Source organism: Rhinoraja longicauda, chromosome 1 (assembly GCF_053455715.1).
Source record: "Rhinoraja longicauda isolate Sanriku21f chromosome 1, sRhiLon1.1, whole genome shotgun sequence".
Lineage (NCBI taxonomy): Eukaryota > Metazoa > Chordata > Chondrichthyes > Rajiformes > Arhynchobatidae > Rhinoraja > Rhinoraja longicauda.
The window spans coordinates 68597624-68614920 of record NC_135953.1 but is presented as its reverse complement, the minus strand read 5'-3'; the positions used below and the strand labels follow the sequence as shown (position 1 = coordinate 68614920).

The 17297-nt window shown below is 49.4% G+C and overlaps 1 protein-coding gene across 1 annotated transcript in view; it reads right to left on the bottom strand.

Moving 5' to 3' along the window:
* The window catches only part of ugdh (UDP-glucose 6-dehydrogenase), a 32228-nt gene extending 20064 nt beyond the window's left edge, over positions 1-12164 (bottom strand). The window contains exon 1 of the mRNA XM_078399682.1: positions 12107-12164. The gene's annotated coding sequence lies outside the window, so the exon portion shown is untranslated. The remainder of the gene's footprint in view (positions 1-12106) is intronic.
* Between the last annotated feature and the right edge of the window lie 5133 nt (positions 12165-17297).

Here is a 17297-nt window from a genome sequence, read left to right as displayed (position 1 = left end):
CAGTCACCTTAAAATCGCCTAAAGTGGGACAGGCCCTTTAATTAAATAGACAAGGAAATTCTTGACCCACCTTAGGATAGCACCATTACCATGAATATTTTATTATAAATGAGGTTCTGGTCTTATATTTTCTCTTGAGCACAGTGCATCACTCCCACAATCATTCTGAACATCTTTAATTAAGGTATCAAATACTACAGTATAGCCAAATCCAGGATTGCAAGGTAATATGGCCACGTGACCAAAATTTGCACTTTTAATCTGTGCCCTTCAGTCTTTATGAAAGCAAACCTAGAATAGAGTTAGTAATATGAGGGAAGTTACGAATCCGTTGTAATCACAAATTCTTCTGTTGTTTTACATTAGGTTATCAATGAAACTGAAGGACAATGATACAATGATTATACATTCAGTCTGAAGAAGGTCCCAACCCAAAATATCACCTAACCATGTCCTCCAGAGAAACTGCCTGAACTGTGTTCTGAACAAAGATTATGATTGGACAGTACAACTTGTCAGCATATAAATATATAATTTACAAAGGACGCATGGCATAAAGGTCGGCCATTTGATCCAATCAATCGCATCCATGTTATGTTCCACACGAGCCTCTTTTACACCATGGGGTTAATTTGCTGCAATTAGTTTAACTACTTTGTCTTGTGTCTTGTGTTTCATCAGGTCATAAGGAATAGTAGAATTAGGCCATTCAGCCCATCAGGTCTACTCCGCCATTCAATCATGGCTGATCTATCTCTCCCTCCTAACCCCATTCTCCTGCCTTCTCCCCAGAACTTCTGACACCTGTACTAATCAAGAATCTATCTATCTATCTATCTACAATGATTATACATTCATCTCTGCCTTAAAAATATCCACTGACTACCTCTCCAGCCTTCTGTGGCAAAGAATTCCACAGATTCACCTCCCTCTGACTAAAGAAATTTCTCCTCGTCTCCTTCCTAAACGAACAAGTATTAACAGTAATTTAATCCAGCAACAGAACATCCATACTCTCTTCAGTCTCAAGCATGAGTTATCTCTCTAGCCCCTTCAGGCAAACCCCGTAGCACTGGTCCCTTCCCCAGCCCTGTCCAACCCGTGCTGAGGGGGATGATCCAGGGAGTGGCCTAATCCCCGGGTACGGCCACAGGACCCCCCCAAGAACCTGGAGGCACGAAACGGACAGGGGGACATATGAGACGACCAGCCCGTGTGCACACCACGGCGGTCGCAGGAACCGGAACCACACTGCCAGGCGAAGAAGGTCGCAGGGACGCTGGGGGTAAGGGCCGGGACGAAGGACAACACCGAGGGCGAGGCCGCACCAGTAGATCCGGCTGGCTAATGTCCACGTGCGCCGGCTTCAACCGCGCAATAGAGACCGTCTCAGGACGACCCCCCAAGTCCAAAACGAAGGTGGCAGAGCCACGCTCGAGCACCTTGAATGGCCCTTCATACGGACGCTGAAGGGGCGTCCGGTGTGCATTCCGGCGCAGGAAAACAAATGGACAGTCCTGCAGAGCAGAAGGGACATGCGACTGAACCGAACAGTGGCGAGACGTCGGCACCGGTGCAAGCTTGCCCACCGTCTCCCGAAGGCATTGCAGGGCGGCCGATGGTTGTTCCTCCTGACCCTGGGCTGATGGAATAAACTCACCGGGCACTGTCAGCGGGGCCCCGTACACCAACTCGGCCGAGGAGGAGGCCAAGTCCTCTTTGGGCGCGGTGCGGACGCCTAGCAACCACGGCAACGCGTCGACCCAGTCCAGGTCAATGAGCCGGGCCTTCAGGGCAGCCTTGAGCTGGTGGCGGAAGCGCTCCACCAGGCCGTTCGCCTGCGGATGGTACGCCGTGGTGCGGTGCAGGTTAACCCCCAGTAGTTGAGCCGTGGCCGACCACAGTTCGGAGGTGAATTGCGGCCCCCAGTCGGACGTGATGTCGAGCGGCACCCCAAACCTGGCAATCCAGTGTGCTGCCAAGGTACGGGCACAAGTAGCGGAAGATGTGTCCGCTAGTGGAACTGCTTCCGGCCACCGCGTGAAACGGTCGACCACAGCGGCCCCACGATGTCCACGTGGATCTGGTCGAATTCGCTGTCGAGGGACGATGAACTCCTGGAGCGGCGTTCGCACATGCCACTGTACTTTGGCAGTTTGGCACGGGATACAGGTGCGTGCCCAATGCCCAACCTGTTTACGTAACCCTTGTCACACGAAACGGGAAGCCACGAGGGTCGTCGTCGCCCAAATGGAAGGGTGGGCCAGCCCGTGGAGCACCTCGAACACTCTGCACCGCCAGGCAACGGGAACGATGGGGCGTGGCTGCCCGGTGGATACATCGCACAGCAGCGTTGCGCCCCCAGTGCCACAGGGAACGTCCTCCAACGGCAGGCCCGAAACGGCGGTACGATAGGCGGATATCTCAATGTCCGTCAGCTGGGCCGCCGCCAGGGCTGAGTAGCCACTTGCAGGACGGCGTGGACCGCAGGTCGAGACAAGGCGTCGGCCACTCCAAGACGAAAGCCAACTGCCGCTGCTGGCGAGCTGACCATGGGTCGGACACCTTGGCGAAAGCAAAGGTGAGGAGCTCGCGGTCAAAGGCACTGTAGTGCCGCTGTGCACCGCTGACGTGCCTGCTGAAGAAAGCGAGGCTTCCAACACCCATCAATCCGCTGTTTTAGCACCGCCCCAACCGCCACATATGAAGCGCCGACCGTCAGGCTGGTTGGTGCATCCGCCCGTGGGTGCACGAGCATCGTGGCCATAGCCAGGGCGTCCTTGGCGTGTTGGAACACCGCCACCGCATCGTCAGTCCATTCGAACTCCTTGCGCTTGCCCGCCATGAGGTGGAACAGCGGGTGCATGATCCTGGCCGCAGATGGCACAAATCGGTGGTAAAAGGCCACCATCCCAACGAACTCCTGGAGGCCCCTCACGGCGGTAGGGCGTGGAAACGCGCACCGCGTCCACCTTGTCCAGGAGCGGCAGCGCCCTGTGCGGGGTCACGTGGTGGCCCAGGAAATTGATGGACAACACCCCGAAACGGCATTTGGTGATGTTGATGGCCAGCCCATGATCGCTAAGGCGCTGCCATAGCTGGCGGAGATGGGCAGCATGTTCCTGTCTCGAGCGGCTTGCCACCAAAATGTCATTGAGGTACACGAACACAAAGTCCAGGCCACGGCACACACAGCCCATAAGCCGCTGAAAAGCTTGCGCAGCGTTCTTAAGTCCAAACGGCATACGGAGGAATTCGAAAAGGCCAAATTGTGTCACGATGGCCGTCTTGGGGACGTCGTCTGGGTGGACGGGAATTTGATTGTAGCCACGTACCAGATCAACCTTGGAAAACACTGTGGCCCCAGCCAGGTGTGCGTTAAAGTCCTGAATGTGGGGGACCGGGTACCGGTCAGCGATGGTAGCATCGTTAATCCGATGGTAGTCACCGCAAGGGAGCCAGCCACCGTCTGCCTTGGGGACCATATGGAGCGGGGACGCCCACGGGCTGCCTGAGCGGCGCACAATACCCAGTGACTCCATAAGGCGGAACACCTCCCGAGTGAGACGAAGCTTGTCCGGTGGAAGGCGCCGCACCCGGGCGTGCAGGGGTGGGCCAGTGGTGGGAATGTGATGCTCCACCCCGTGCTTTCGGGGTGGAGGAGCGGAACTGGGGATCGACGATTTCGGGGAACTCGGCCAGAATGCGCGAGAACGTAACGTCCACGGACGACAGGGGCCCATCAGGCAGCACGACCGGGTCACCCACACGGAGGGAAACAGGCTGCAAGGTGACGGAGTGCACCAAACGCTGCCGCTTAACGTCCACGAGCAGGGAATGTGCCCGTAGAAAGTCACGCCCAGCAATGGCTGGGACACATCCGCAATGACGAATGGCCAGGAGAAGCGGCCATTGCCGAAGTTGAGGGAGATCGTGTGCACCCCGTATGAGCGGATTGGTGTCCCGTTTGCGGCGGCGAGGAGGGGGCCGCATTTACCAAAGCGGATGTCATCATTTGAAGGGGGAAGAATGTTCACCTCAGCCCCTGTGTCCAGAAGAAAACGAGCCCCACGCAAACACGCGATGAATCTGGCCGGCCGCCGAAGCAATCACTGACGGCGGGCACCTGCGTTTCCCGGGAACGAGCAGGGCTGCCGGCATTGATGGGCTGAACCCCCAGCACCGGTGAAAGTAGCACCAGCCGCTTCTGCTGGCATCTGTGTAAACGGGCGGCTCTGCGGGCTGATCTGACCACCAACGACCTCTGGTGGCATGCGGAGGAACGGACGGCAGGCTGTGCGGGAAAGACGCACTGGCGGCCTGGTGTGCCGTGGCAGCCAGGTCCCGCCGCGAAGGACGTCGAGGAGCAGTGGAGACGCTCGCGATCGAGGTCCTGACCTGCGGATCGTCGTCGGACATCGGAGGAATGTCCAGCGCGTCCCGGGCCAGCTGACGGGCCATCTAGAGTTCATCAGCGCGCTCGCCCACCGCCTACATGTCGGTAAATGGGTCGTTGATGAGCTGCTGGTGGGGATCCGACGGCAGCTGCTGCAGGTAAGCGTGATTAAATAAAAAGCAGGGCTCGTGGTCGCCCAGCAGGGCCAACATATCACCCAGCAGTACCGACAGGCGGCGGTCACCCAGGCCAGTCATCTGTAGGATTTGGGTCGCCCGCTCGGCCTCACTGAGACTGAACGTCCATAGGAAAAAGGCCTTGAGGCCCTCATACTTATCACTCGCCCGGGGAGGGGGGGGCGCGGAGGAAAGGACTGACCCATCGCGCGGTGGCCTGGTCGAGGGCGCCGATAACGTAAAAGTACTTGGTTGCATCGGCGGTCACCAAACTGCGCCTCGGCCTGACCAAACCAGAAATCAGGGTCATCGGTCCAAAGGGGAGGCAGCTTCAACGCTACGGTGTGGAGAGCGGCGCGGTCGGCAGGGTCCACGGGGTGGGGTCCGGCAGGGTCCAAAGGCGGCTGACCGGCAGGACAGGGTAGTGCGTGTTGAGGAACGTTCGGGTCCATCTCGACTTGCAAGGAACTGTCGAGGGTCACCAGTGTAGTGGGTCTGGACGCGGTAGGAATCAGGCAAGTTGCCAGGTAAGTATTAACAGTAATTTAATCCAGCAACAGAACATCCACACTCTCTTCAGTCTCAAGCACGAGTTATCTCTCTAGCCCCTTCAGGCAAACCCCATAGCACTAGTCCCTTCCCCAGCCCTGTCCAACCCGTGCCGAGGGGGATGGTCCAGGGAGTGGCCTAATCCCCGAGTACCGCCACAGTCCTTTAATTCTGAGGCTATGACCTCTAGTTCTAGATTCTCCCACTAATAGAAGCATCCTCTCCACATCCACTCTATCCAAGCCTTTCAATATTCTGTATGTTTCAATTAGGTCCCCCCTCATTCTTCCAAACTCCAGCATGTACAGGCCCAGTGGTGTCAAACACTCATCATATGTTAACCTACTCATTTCTGGGATAATTCTTGTAAACCTCCACCGGACCGTCTCCAGAGCCAGCCTTCCTCAGATAAGGTGCCCACAATTGCACACAATATTCCAAATGTGGCCTTACCAGCGCTTTATAGAGCCTCAACATTACATCCCTGTTTTTGTACTCAAGCCCTCTTGAAATAAATGCTAGCATTGAATTTGCTTTCTTTACTACTGATTCGACTTGCAGATTAACTTTTTGGGAATTCTGCACCAGCACTCCCAAGTCCCTTTGCACCTCCAATTTCCGGATACTCTCCTCATTTAGAAAATAGTCTACGCCTTTATTCCTACTACCAAAATGCATGACTCCACACTTTGCAACTCTATATTCCATCTGCCACTTCTCTGCCCACTCTCCCAACCTGTCCAAGTCCTTCTGCAGAGTCCCTGCTTTCTCTACACTACCTGCCGTTCAATCTATTTTTGTATCATCCGCAAACTTTGCCACAAAGCCTTCAATCCCCTCGTCCAAATCAAAATATACAACGTGAAGAGTAGTGGCCCCAGCAACGACCCCTGCGGAACTCCACTATTCACTGACAGTCAACCAAGTCTCTACCCAAAACTTCACCTATCGACGTTCTCCAGAGATGCTGAGTTACTCCAACACTTTGTATCATTTTGTGCAGTAACCAGCATCTGCAGTTCCTTGTTTCTACTTTGTTACAGTCTAACTTCCAATGTAACAAAAAATATTTCCCAGTAAATTTCAGTTTTAAAGTCCAGACTAGCAGCTTTCTTGTCTATCTTACCTCGCGTTGAGTAGAGGGTCTAGACAAGACAATGTGTAATGAAATTATATTGAAGACTCAAATGGAAGGTTCAGAAAACATAAGGATATTTGACATTGTAGGTCATCATTTTTTCCAAAAAAAACTTTATTCAGAATGAAAAAATATACCAAACAAAAAGCCCAAAGGAGTCAGTGGTCACAGAGGAACACCATGTCATGACAGTCTGACCATGACTGTCTTCAACGTGAAGAGGAAGTCTGTCCAGGACCGAGATGAGTCGCCAAGTCTTGACCAGGTGAATTGCGGCTGAGATCCGCCTGCAGGGTTGCTGGGGGCATCGCACGACTTTGCATCTTTGACCGTGTACATCAGGAGCAAGGAGCCCCCGCCCAGTCTGCTCTCAGTATCACCAGATCATGCAGCTGCATCGATGATGCAGTAGAAGTCATTGACTGGAACGACCGCCTGAGCCATGGGTGCTGCTGGAGAGCGGCCAGCCGCTCGCTCTGCACGGGCGAGATGTACACATCAATCAGCCAGAGCAGAGTTACATACAGTACACTGCATCCACCATGAGGAGACGCGAGGTTGCCTCCCTGCAACAGGATCCCTGGCTGGCGGCGTGACAGTCATTGCCCTGCCCCTGACATAACGACAGTCATGGGGCTACTACCATTGTCACCACCTTCAATAGCTTTGGAGGTGTGACTGCCACACATTTGCCTTGACGTTGGCAAGCTATTGCAAAGCATTGACACAATTCACAATGCTCTTTACACTGCATACATTTAGAAATGCCAATTTTACCTCCGTTATAATCTTGGGAGTTCACTGTCCTGAGCCTTCATGCCCACAGCATTAGTGAACTTAAGCATCTTCCTCAAGGGAGTCATCTCAATAGACAATAGGTGCAGGAGGAGGCCATTCGGCCCTTCGAGCCAGCACCGCCATTCAATGTGATCATGGCTGATCATTCTCAATCAGTACCCCGTTCCTGTCTTCTCCCCATACCCCCTGACTCCGCTATCCTTAAGAGTATCTAGCTCTCTCTTGAATGCATTTAGAGAATTGGCCTCCACTGCCCTCTGAGGCAGAGAATTCCACAAATTCACAACTCTCTGACTGAAAAAGTTTTTCCTCATCTCAGTTCTAAATGGCCTACCCCTTATTCTTAAACTGTGGCCACTTGTTCTGGACTCCCCCAACATTGGGAACATGTTTCCTGCCTCTAACATGTTCAACCCCTTAATAATCTTATACGTTTCGATAAGATCTTCTCTCATCCTTCTAAATTCCAGTGTATACAAGCCTAGTCGCTCCAGTCTTTCAACATATGACAGTCCCGCCATTCCGGGAATTAACCTAGTAAACCTACGCTGCACGCCCTCAATAGAAATAATATCCTTCCTCAAATTTGGAGACCAAACCTGCACACGGTACTCCAGGTGCGGTCTCACTTGGGTCCTGTACAACTGCAGAAGGACCTCTTTGCTCCTATACTCAACTCCTCTTGTTATGAAGGCCAACATTCCATTGGCTTTCTTCACTGCCTGCTGTACGTGCATGCTTCCTTTTAGTGACTGATGCACTAGGACACCCAGATCTCGTTGTACGTCCCCTGTTCCTAACTTGACACCATTCAGATAATACTCTGCCTTCCTATTCTTACAACCAAAGTGGATAACCTCACACTTATCCACATTAAACTGTATTTGCCATACATCTGCCCACCCACACAGCCTGTCCAAGTCACCCTGCAACCTCATAGCATCTTCCTCACAGTTCACCCTACCACCCAGCTTTGTATCATCTGCAAATTTGCTAATGTTACTTTTAATCCCTTCATCCAAGTCATTAATGTTCTCTGGCAACACTGGTGGTGTTGCTTGGTGGAGATCCCTCCTTGATCCTTTCTGCACCCTCCATCTCCCCGAGCTGGGGTCCGTTGGGCAGTTCACTGCTTCAGGTCTCGAGGAACTGAGCACTTTGCTATACCCGGTCTACCAGAGCTGGGGTGCGCTGTGCACTTTACTGTTCCCAGGCTCCCTGAGCTGAGTGCTTTACTCCTCCCGGTCTCCTGAAGCTGGGGTGTATTGGGCAGTTCACTGCTCCCAGTCTCTTGGAGTTTGGATGTGCTGGGAGATTCGTATATCTTATTCTCCCGGAGCTGGCGTGTGACAGGCACATTTCTCCCCTTGTACGTGCCTATTGGTTGGCTGGCTTTTTCCTTGCTGAGCTCTGTAATGTTTCTGGTTCCTCTGCCTGCATCATTGGCTTTTTTATTTGGATACACCCTTTGACGAGGAGAGGTTGCTGGCGCCAGTCAATGGCAGCACTTTTTTTTGCCAATGCCATTGTTCTACCCAGCCCGTCTTCAATGGCTTTTTCTTTACCACCATCTGCCATCAGCCCTATTTGTTCTTCCCTGACTCCCTTTTTTATTGAGTATCCCTCCTGGAGTGGGGTCAGTGGGCCCATGTCCGGAGTTTGGGAGCTGACTGTGGTTGGGCTACCCGTACTCTTCCGGACCTCTAGAAAGTGTAGCTTAACCTTTGCAAATCTCTGTGTAGGCATCTAGAGCAACATTGTATACAATTCTGGCCACCACATTTTAGGTAGGTTGATTTCCTTGGAAACTTTATTGAGGAGGTTTACCATGGATGACGTTTTTAAGAGGTATCTTAACCTAGAGTCAGAGTTTTACAGCATGGAAACAGGCACTTTGGCCCAAGTTGCCCACACTGGCATGTCCCATCTACACTAATCCCACCTGCTTGTGTTTGGCCCATATCCCTCTAAACCTGCCCCATCTATGTACCTATCTAAATGTTTCTTAAATGTTGCGATAGTATCTGCCCGATCTACCTCCTCTGGCAGCTCATTCCATACACTTTCCACCCTTTGTGTGAAAAAATTACCCCTCAGATTCTTATTAAATCTTTCTTCTCTCACCTTAAACCTATGTCCCCTGGTTCTCGATTCCCCCACTCTGGGCAAAAGATTCTGTGCATCTACCCAATCTATTCTTCTCATGATTTTGTACACCTCGATAAAATCACCCCTCACCCTCCTGCGCTCCAAGGAATAGAGTGCTAGCCTGCTCAATCTCAACCTATACTGCAGGCCTTCGAGTCCTGGCAACATCCTTGTAAATCTTCTCTGCACCCTTTCCAGCTTGACATCTTTTCTGTAATAAGATGCCCAAAACTGGGCACAATACTCTAAAAGCAGCCTCACCAATGTCACACAACTGCAACATGACCTCCCAACATCTATATGCAATGCTCTGACTGATCAAGGCCAATGTGCCAAAAGCCTTTTTGACCACCCTATCTACCCATTGATGCCACTTTCAATGAACTATGTACCTGTACTCCTACTATATTCCTCTGTTCTACAATACTGCCCAGAGCCCAACCGCCCAGAGCCCAACAGAGAAATGTGAGGTGTTGCATTTTGGGAGCACTAACATGAGCACAAAAGTGCTCATGTTAGTGCTCCCAAAATGCAACATCTCACATTTCTCTGTATTAAAACGTAGAAACATAGAAAACAGGAGCTGGAGTAGGCCATTTGGCCCGTCGAGCCAGCACTGCCATTCGAAATAATCATGGCTGATCATCGAAAATCAGTACCCTGTTCCTGCTTTTTTCCCATATCCCTTGATTCCTTTAGCCCTAAGAACTAAATCTAACTCTCTCTTCAAAACATCCAGTTAATTGGCCTCCACTACCTTCTGTAGCAGAGAATTCCACAGATTCACAACTCTCTGGTTGAAAAAGTTTTTCCTCATCTCAGTCCTAAATGGCTTACCCCTTATTCTTAAACTGTGATCCCTGGATCTGCACTCCCCCAAAATGGGGAACATTTTTCCTACATCTAACCTGTCCAATCCCTTAAGAATTTTATACGTTTCTATAAGATCCCCTTTCATCCTTTTAAATTCCAGTGATTACAAGCCTAGTCGACCCATTCTTTCCTCATATGTCAGTCCTGCCATCCCGGGAAATAACCTGGTGAACCTATGCTGTACTCCTTCAATAGCAATAACATCCTTCCTCAAATTAGGAAAACTGCACACAATACTCCGGGTGTGGTCTCAACAGGGCCCTGTACAACTGCAGTAAGACCTCCTTGCTCCTAAACTCAAATCCTCTCGCAATGAAGGCCAACATGCCATTAGCTTTCTTCACTGCCTGCTCTACCTGCATGCTTACTTTCAGTGAGTGATGTATAAGGACACTCAAGTCTCGATGCACCTCCCTTTTTCCTAATCTGACACCATTCAGATAATAATCTGCCTTCATGTTCTTGCCACCAAAGTGGTTAACCTCATATTTATCCACATTATACTGCATCTGCCATGCATCCGCCCACTCACCCAACCTATCCAAGTCACCCTCAGCCTCAGCATCCTCCTCGCAGCTCATTCTACCACCCAGCTTTGTGTCATCCTCAATCTTGGAGACGTTACATTTTATTCCCTCCTCTAAATCATTTATATATTGTAAATAACTGGGATCCCAGCACTGAGCCTTGCGGCACCCCACCAGTCACTGCCTCCCATTCTGAAAAGAACCTGTTAATTCCTACTCTTTGCTTCCTGTCTGCCAACCAGTTCCCTATCCATGTCAATACCCTCCCCCCAATACCATGTGCTCTAATTTTGCACACTAATCTCTTGTGCGGGGCCTTGACAAAGGTTTTTTGAAAGTTCAGATACACCACATCCACTGGCTCTCCCTTATCCATTCTACTTGTTACATCCTCAAAGAATTCCAGAAGATTAGTCAAACATAATTTCCCCTTCATAAATCCATGCTGACTTTGACCGATCCTGTATTACAAAATGCTGGAGTAACTCGGCAGGTCAGGCAGCATCTCAGGAGAGAAGGAATGGGTGACGTTTCGGGTCGAGACCCTTCTTCAGACTGATTTGACCGATCCTGTCACTACTTTCCAAATGCGCTGCTATTACATCTTTATTAATCGACTCAAGCATCTTTCCCACTACCGATGTAAGGCTAACTGGTCTATAATTCCCTGTTTTCTCTCTCCCTCCTTTCTTAAAAAGTGCGGTTACATTGGCTACCCTCCAATCCATAGGAACTGATCCAGAGTCGAGAAAACATTGGAAAATGATCACCCATGCATCCACGATTTATAGGGCCACCTCCTTGAGTACTCTGGGATGTAGACCATCAGGCCCTGGGAATTTATCTGCCTTCAGTCCCAACAGTTTACCCAACATCATTTCCTGACTAATGTGAATTCCATTCATTTCCTCCCCTGGAAAGCCTTGCTTCTAAACGTGGAGGAGTCAGATATTCTAAGAACTTGCCAAAGATAAAATGCAAGTTTTAACAGGACGGAACCAAACTGCTCCGGCCTGCTGTGCGGAGTAAACTTCCCGGTGCAATTCAGACATCTGGCCACGCTGCACCCAAAACCAACAAGACACTTAATCGCAACGGGTGACTTTTGTTAAACTCCTACTCTTGAAATAAACTGACGAACAAGCTGTCTTAAAAAGGATCGACCTGCCTTTAAAAGAGGTCCGCATCGGAAACGTGGGCGCTCAGTCACAGAGAAACAACGGGACTTGGTTTCCCCGTGTGGGAACAGCGGAGACGTGGAGCTGGGGAGCTGCTTCACCCTCGGCCACTCACTCACTCACCTTCACTCACCTTCACTCACCTTCACTCACCTTCACTCACCTTCACTCACCTTCACTCACCTTCACTCACTCACTCAAGACCAAAGATGTCTTTGTTCTCTTTGTATCCTTTGCTCAAGACCCAAGACTGCCCCGCGCCGGCCGGCCGGCATCCCCGCACCGAGAGCGCACGTCCCACTTCCGACCAACCAAAGATTTACCTTCTGTCAAGTTTCCGAGTTGCTGCCCTTTTCAAAGTTTGAATGCTTCTTCCGTGTCTCAAAGCGCATGGTCGACTTTTGACCTAAAACATGCAATGAATAATAATGAGGTGACGGGCAGTGAAGCGCAGCCCATCCCCCTGACGGGCCATCTACCAAACTCACAGCAGACGTGGACTCACTGGGAGTCGCAAAACACTAACTGCTGGAGTAACTCAATGGGTCAGGCGGCATCTGTGTGAGGAATGGACAGGCGACATTTCGGGTCGAGACCCTTCTTCAGAACTGAAGAAGTGGAGGAGAGGAAGCTGGAGAAGAAGGACAGGGAGTGGGGCAAAGCCTCACTACAATGATTCTGGCAGTCTGAAGGGCCCCGACCCGAAACGTTGCCTCTGCTTGTCCTCCAGTGGCAGTGATGCTGCCTAACCCGCTGGGTTACTCAAGATTCTAGCATCCGCAGTTCATTCTGGCAAATGATGTGGATATAGCCGATATATATATAGTATAAGAAGATAACTGCAGATGCTGGTACAAATCGAAGGTATTTATTCACAAAATGCTGGAGTAACTTGGCAGGTCAGGCAGCATCTCAGGAGAGAAGGAATGGGTGACGTTTCGGGTCGAGACCCTTCTTCAGACTGATGTCAGGGGGGCGGGACAAAGGAAGGATATAGGTGGAGACAGGAAGATAGAGGGAGATCTGGGAAGGAGGAGGGGACGGGAGGGACAGATGAACTATATATAGGTGAGGGGGGGTAATTGGCAGATGTGCGGAATAAGTGACAAAGGCTGGAAAATGAGACAAAAGGGTGTCAAATAAGGCAAGAAGATGAAGGGTGGTATCTTGAGCCGGGGAGATTATATAGTGGAAGAGGTTGGGGAAAAGGGGGAGGGGGGGGATAGGGGTGGAAGATGAGTGTAGGGAGGACGGGGAAGAGTAAGGTGTTTGGGGTGGGATGGGAGACGGTGGGAGAAATGTGTGTGCGCAGGGGAGCACATGGAAAAGAAACAGGAGCGGTGCCATAACATTTGGTATTTGAGAATTCAGTGTTCATACCATTGGGTTGTAATGAAAGTAAAATTACTTTTCTCAGGCCTTGGTGGACCAATCGCAAGTACAGTGCCCTCCATAATGTGTGGGACAACGACCCATCATTTATTTATTTGCCTCTGTCCTCCACAATTTGATATTTGTAATAGAAAAAAACACATGTGGTTATATCACAAAAATCACGTGTGTAATAGAAATAGTGAGTGGGCGGATACATGGCAGATGCAGTTTAATGTAGATAAGTGTGAGGTTATTCACTTTGGAAGTAAGAATAGAAAGGCAGATTATTATCTGAATGGTGTCAAGTTAGGAGGAGGGGGAGTTCAACGAGATCTGGGTGTCCTAGTGCATCAGTCAATGAAAGGAAGCATGCAGGTACAGCAGGCAGTGAAGAAAGCCAATGGAATGTTGGCCTTCATAACAAGAGGAGTTGAGTATAGGAGCAAAGAGATCCTTCTACAGTTGTACCGGGCCCTGGTGAGACCGCACCTGGAGTACTGTGTGCAGTTTTGGTCTCCAAATTTGAGGAAGGATATTCTTGCTATGGAGGGCGTGCAGCGTAGGTTCACTAGGTTAATTCCCGGAATGGCGGGACTGTCGTATGTTGAAAGGCTGGAGGGATTGGGCTTGTATACACTGGAATTTAGAAGGATGAGGGGGGATCTTATTGAAACATATAAGATAATTAGGGGATTGGACACATTAGAGGCAGATAACATGTTCCCAATGTTGGGGGAGTCCAGAACAAGGGGCCACAGTTTAAGAATAAGGGGTAGGCCATTTAGAACGGAGATGAGGAAGAACTTTTTCAGTCAGAGGGTGGTGAAGGTGTGGAATTCTCTGCCTCAGAAGGCAGTGGAGGCCAGTTCGTTGGATGCTTTCAAGAGAGAGCTGGATAGAGCTCTTAAGGATAGCGGAGTGAGGGGGTATGGGGAGAAGGCAGGAACGGGGTACTGATTGAGAGTGACCAGCCATGATCTGAATGGCCTACTCCTGCACCTATTGTCTATTGTCTATTGTCTAAAACATCACAGTGTCAGATTTTATTAAAGGCCATTCTTGTACATTTTGGTTTCATCATGTAGAAATTACAGCTGTATTTATACATAACCCCCCCCATTTCAGGGCTCCGTAATGTTTGGGACACATGGCTTCACAGGCGTCTGTAATTGCTCAAGTGTGTTAATTGCCTCCTTAATGCAGGTACAAGAGAGCTCTCAGCACCTCGTCTTTCCTCCAGTCTTTCCATCACCATTGGAAACTTTTATTGTTGTTTATCAACATGAGGACCAAGGTTGTGCCAATGAAAGTCAAAGAAGCCATTATGAGAGTGAGAAACAAGAATAAAACTGTTAGAGACATCAGCCAAACCTTAGGCTTACCAAAATCAACTGTTTGGAACATCATTAAGAAGAAAGAGAGCACTGATGAGCTCACTAATCGCAAAGGGATTAGACCAGTTAGTCTGACATCAGTGGTGGGGAAGATGCTGGAGTCAATTATAAAAGACGAAATTGCTGAGCATTTGGATAGCAGTAACGGGATCATTCCGAGTCAGCATGGATTTACGAAGGGGAAATCATGCTTGACAAATCTACTGGATTTTTTTGAGGATGTAACTAGGAAAATTGACAAGGGAGAGTCAGTGGATGTGGTGTACCTCGACTTTCAGAAAGCCTTCGACAAGGTCCCACATAGGAGATTAGTGGGCAAAATTAGGGCACATGGTATTGGGGGTAGGGTACTGACATGGATAGAAAATTGGTTGACAGACAGAAAGCAAAGAGTGGGAATAAATGGGTCCCTTTCGGAATGGCAGGCAGTGACCAGTGGGGTACCGCAAGGTTCGGTGCTGGGACCCCAGCTATTTACGATATACATTAATGACTTAGACGAAGGGATTAAAAGTACCATTAGCAAATTTGCAGATGATACTAAGTTGGGGGGTAGTGTGAATTGTGAGGAAGATGCAATAAGGCTGCAGGGTGACTTGGACAGGTTGTGTGAGTGGGCGGATACATGGCAGATGCAGTTTAATGTAGATAAGTGTGAGGTTATTCACTTTGGAAGTAAGAATAGAAAGGCAGATTATTATCTGAATGGTGTCAAGTTAGGAGGAGGGGGAGTTCAACGAGATCTGGGTGTCCTAGTGCATCAGTCAATGAAAGGAAGCATGCAGGTACAGCAGGCAGTGAAGAAAGCCAATGGAATGTTGGCCTTCGTAACAAGAGGAGTTGAGTATAGGAGCAAAGAGGTCCTTCTACAGTTGTACCGGGCCCTGGTGAGACCGCACCTGGAGTACTGTGTGCAGTTTTGGTCTCCAAATTTGAGGAAGGATATTCTTGCTATGGAGGGCGTGCAGCGTAGGTTCACTAGGTTAATTCCCGGAATGGCGGGACTGTCGTATGTTGAAAGGCTGGAGCGATTGGGCTTGTATACACTGGAATTTAGAAGGATGAGGGGGGATCTTATTGAAACATATAAGATAATTAGGGGATTGGACACATTAGAGGCAGATAACATGTTCCCAATGTTGGGGGAGTCCAGAACAAGGGGCCACAGTTTAAGAATAAGGGGTAGGCCATTTAGAACGGAGATGAGGAAGAACTTTTTCAGTCAGAGGGTGGTGAAGGTGTGGAATTCTCTGCCTCAGAAGGCAGTGGAGGCCAGTTCGTTGGATGCTTTCAAGAGAGAGCTGGATAGAGCTCTTAAGGATAGCGGAGTGAGGGGGTATGGGGAGAAGGCAGGAACGGGGTACTGATTGAGAGTGATCAGCCATGATCGCATTGAATGGCGGTGCTGGCTCGAAGGGCTGAATGGCCTACTCCTGCACCTATTGTCTATTGTCTATTGTCTAAAGGGACTGGCAGGCCAAGGAAGACCTCCACAGCTGATGACAGAAGAATTCTCTCTATAATAAAGAATAATCCCCAAACATCTGTCCGACAGATCAGAAACACTCTTCAGGAGCCGGGTGTGGATTTGTCAATGACCACTGTCCGCAGAAGACTTCATGAACAGAAATACAGAGGCTACACTGCAAGATGCAAATCATTGGTTAGCCGCAAAAATAGGATGGCCGGGTTACAGTTTGCCAAGAAGTAGTTAAAAGAGCAACCACAGTTCTGGAAAAAAAGTCGTGGACAGATGAGACAAAGATTAACTTATATCAGAGTGATAGCAAGAGCAAAGTATGGAGGAGAGAAGGAACTGCCCAAGATCCAAAGCATACCACCTCATCTGTGAAACACGGTGGTGGGGGTGTTATGGCCTGGGCATGTATGGCTGCTGAAGGTACTGGCTCATTTATCTTCATTGATGATACAACTGCTGATGGTAGTAGCATAATGAATTCTGAAGTGTATAGACACATTCTATCTGCTCAAGTTCAAACAAATGCCTCAAAACTCATTGGTCGGAGATTCATTCCACAGCAAGACAATGATCCCAAACATACTGCTAAAGGAACAAAGAAGTTTTTCAAAGCTAAAAAATGGTAAATTATTGAGTGGCCAAGACAATCACCCGATCTGAACCCAATTGAGCATGCCTTTTATATGCTGAAGAGAAAACTGAAGGGGACTAGCCCCCAAAACAAGCATAAGGCCAGGCAGAGCATCACCAGAGAAGACACCCAGCAACTGCTGATGTCCATGAATCGCAGACTTCAAGCAGTCATTGCATCCAAAGGATATGCAACAAAATACTAAACTTCACTACTTTCATTGCTGTGTCCCAAACATTATGGTGCCCTGAAATGGAGGGACTATGTTAAAAAACACTGCTGTAATTTCTACATGGTGAAACGAAAATGTATAAAAATGACCTTTATTAAAATCTGACAATGTGCACTTTTAACCACATATGATTTTTTTCTATTACAAATCTCAAATTGTGGAGTGCAGAGGCAAATAAATAAATGATGGGTCTTTGTCCCAAACAGTATGGAGGACATTGTATTTTTACTGAGAGTCGGGCACAACATTTAGAACAGTGTGGGACCTCTGCGCTGACTCAGGTTGCGATATGAATCCCACTCTCTCCCACTAATAATAATCACTGTATCGCTGCCCTTCTTTCCCCAAGGGAATGTTAGATTAGCAGGTAGTTGCCGATACCATAACTGTACTGGAACAGTTT